This window comes from Peromyscus eremicus, chromosome X, assembly GCF_949786415.1.
Source record: "Peromyscus eremicus chromosome X, PerEre_H2_v1, whole genome shotgun sequence".
NCBI classification, from domain to species: domain Eukaryota; kingdom Metazoa; phylum Chordata; class Mammalia; order Rodentia; family Cricetidae; genus Peromyscus; species Peromyscus eremicus.
Window position 1 is genome coordinate 112,534,884 of NC_081439.1, and position 3,822 is coordinate 112,538,705.

Consider the following 3,822-nt stretch of genomic DNA (forward strand, 5'->3'; position numbering starts at 1 on the left):
GGTGGAGCAGGGACAGAGATGCAAATTCTTGTGGGCACTGCTGGCATGTGGGGAAAGCGCCGAAAGCACATTAATTGAATGAGTTGTAGTCATCTCTTCATATACTGCATCTCCACGGGCCACATGTTAATGGCTCATCTTTCACTGCTCCCTTGAGAACTGACTCAAAGTCAAAGCCAGAATGGGCATTTTAATACAAAGCACATTAGGAATGTGGAAGGCTGGAGGAGGTGTTGTCTTGAGCTGTCGGCTGCTTGGCTGGCAGGCTTTGCTTCAGGCTGCTCATTCATGTGCTGGAGGACTAATGGTGCTAAGGGAAAAAGCTGACCACTGGCTATGGCAGTGGTGCCTTCTTCTAGACTCTAATCCTGGCAAACAGGGTCAAGGATGACAAGTAGAGTTGTGTGGTATGTTCCCAGGAGTTGAAGGGATAGAAAGTCCTCCAAAGTGAGTGACCATGGCAAGACTTGTACGGGGAAAGGCATATGTTTTCAACACAATTTTGAAGTGTATTTAGGCCTGGCAAGGTGGCTCAGTAGGTAAAGGAGCTTGCCACTAAGCCTGACAACCTGAGTTCAGTTCCTGGGATCCACCAATAGAAGGAGAGAACAGACTTCTGCAAGTTGTCTTATGGCCTCCACATGTGCATAAACACACACACACACACACACACACACACACACACACACACACACACATTTAAAATGTGTTTAAAAGGACACAAGAGGAAATGGTTTAAAAGCAGTATTACTCTGGGCATGTCAGGGCTAGTGGTTATCCCAGCACTTGGGAAGTAGAAGCAGGAGGATAAAAATACCAACAACAACAACAATAATAATAATAGGAGATGTCAAACCCAGAGTGTGGTGGCTCACACCTGCAATCCCAATAATGGTAGGGCTGAGACAGAAAGACTTCTGGGAATTTAAGGCCAGCTTGAGCTTCACAGTTGAGTGCCAGGCCAGCCAAACTACATAAGAATTTGTATGAAAAATAAAACAATAAAGAGAGAGAAATAGGGGGGTAAGTATATAATAACATGCTTCCTTCCTCTTCTTTCTTCTCACTACACCTCTCTCTGATTAAGGTTTTCCCCTCTCTGTGTGTATGTGTCTGATGTATGAGTGTTTGTGCACGCAAAACAGAATCTTTGTAACTATTAAACCATAATTGTCCATTTCTCCTACCCTCAGCCCCTGGAAACCACATTCTCCTTTCTGTCTCTGAATTTGTATGTCAGTGAATCAAATCACACATTATCTGTCTTTCTGGGTCTGGCTTGTTTCACTTAATATATCTCTGAGGTTCGTCCACGATGTGGCACAGGCTAAATAATATTGCATTATATTATATACCCTGCATTGTTTATCCATTAAGTATCAATGATACCTGGGTTCCTTCTACCTCCAGGTTATTGTGAATGATGTGAATAATCTATTCCATTTCCTCATCTCAATTCTTTTGAACAAACATCCGGGAATGGAGTTTGCTGAATCAAATAGCTATTCTATTTGAAATATTCTGGAGCACCATAAACTGTATTTCAGAATGGCTGCACCATTTTACATCCCAACCAGCCATGCATGCGTTTCACTTGACCTCCACAGCCTTGCCAACACTTGCTGCCTCCTGTTCGCTCATTTGTGGCCGTCCTCGTGGCTGTGCAGTGCTGCTTCATGGTGACTGGGGTCCTGTTGGCTCTCAGACTTTTACTGTCACAGCAGTTACTCTAGTGTCTTTTTGGTGTTGAACTGCATTCTGTCATCGTGACGACATCCTTGAGAAAAAACATCTGACAAGGGGAAGGCTTTATTTTGGCTCACTGTTTAAGTTCATGTTTAGTTCACGACTGCCTCCAAAACTTCAGGCCTGAGATGGGGCACAATACCATGGCGGATGGAAGCATGTTGGGCAGAGGAAACTGGGGAGCAGCGTATGTAGTCCTCACACAGGCATGTCCACCAAAACCACTCCTTTTTACAAGGTCCTATCTCCTAAGTGTCTATAAGTTCTCAAGAGTTCATCAAATTATGAGCCAACAAATGAATTGTTCTACCCGAGGAGGTTGGAGCCCTCAGAATGCAACCAATCCCCTACAGCCTAGGAGCTAGCAACCAAGCCTTCAACTCATGCCCTTGAGTTGGGGCGGGGGGGGGGAGGCGGGCAGTTAGATCCCAAACCAGAACCCTTCTCGTCTTAAATTTACATGCAGACACATTATTGTACACAGTTGGAAGCTTGCTGCTTGTGAGACTGTGCTTGAGGAATGCAACAGCGCCCTCTACTGTCTCCAGCCATACTTCTAGTACAATCTCCTCAGGTGAATGAGCTTACATTGCCCTCCTCAGTTTCTTTTACCATACCAGGGCATTCCCATGGGCTTTGCTATTGCTCTCCTACCACTCTGACAAAAGGCAGCTCTAGGCTTTCTGCTTCTGGGCACCAAATGGTTACTGGACAGACATGTCTGGATTGTGAGTTGGAAGCTTGCAACATCCTAAGGAGACTGATGAAGAGCAGGTGGGAAGGCCTCTTCAGAAACATCTGGCACCTCTTCCCGACCATTGCCCCAGAAGAAGTTGGCTCTTGGCTCCTAAAGAATTCTATTTCTTCATTTGTTGCTCAAGATAATGTCTGTAGTAGAGAGATCTGGCAATGTGGCTCAGTTTGCAGAGTACTTGCCTAGCATGCATGAGGCCTGGGGTTCCATCCCCAGACCCGGATAGAGTTGTGGTGGCATGCATCTGCACTTGGCATGGGGAGGCATAGAGATTAGTGTTTCAAGGTCATCCTTAACTGCTTAGTTAGTTCAAGGACAGCCTGGGATACTCGAGGTCATCCTTAATTGCTTAGCTAGTTCAAGGACAGCCTGGGATACTCGAGATGCTGTAGAGCAGTGGCTTTCAACCTGTGGGTCACAACCCCTTTGACAAGCCTCTATTTCCCAAAATATTTACATTACGATTCATAACAGTAGCAAAATTGCAGCCATGAAGTAGCAATAAAACTAACTCTAGGATTGTGAGTCAGCACAGCATGAGGAACTGTATGAAAGGGTCAGGAAGGCTGAGAACTGCCGCTGTAGAGGAATCCACTTCTCATGTGTCCCTTCCAACAGCTGCACTAATGATTCCTGGAGAGATCAAGTAACAGTAAGTCAAAGGAGACAGTGCACAATACATTCATTTGTTGGGACAATCAGTAGGCTAAGGTCACTGTCCATGCTTCACTTTGAAGGCTTCACACATTGTCAATGAGAAAAATACTAGAAAGAAAACATGACAAAGCCCAGCAATAGTAGAGGCTCCCATGTCAACTTTGTCCTCCCTTAGCCCCAACCTTGTCCGTTCCACTAAGTGTGCTAATAACCACATTGTGTAGGGCCTTCTGCCATAGACAAGTCTGCCCCTTCCAACGCCCTATGGCAATGTGCACACAGTCACAGTCTTGCCTGCACCTCAGCCCTGTACACACAGAAGGACTTCCCCAGCTCAGGCTGGCATAAGAAAACACCATAGAAAGTATGACTTCCACACTACACATTTCTTTTCTCTCCCTTCTGGAAGCTGAGAAGGCCAACGTCAAGGTTCCAGTGGGGTTGATGACTGCTGAGGGCTTACTTGCTGCCTTGCCGATAGCTCCCTGTTTGCTATCTTTTTGTAAAGGCAAATGCTACTTTATCTGAGCGCTACACTTAGAATCAACCAGTATATTCACATTGGGAGCTAAGACTTCAACACAGAAAATTTGCAACAGGAATAGAATAGATTTCAGTCCAAAGCCTTTGTTAGGGAGAAGCAAAACCATGGGGCTGGGAAAAAA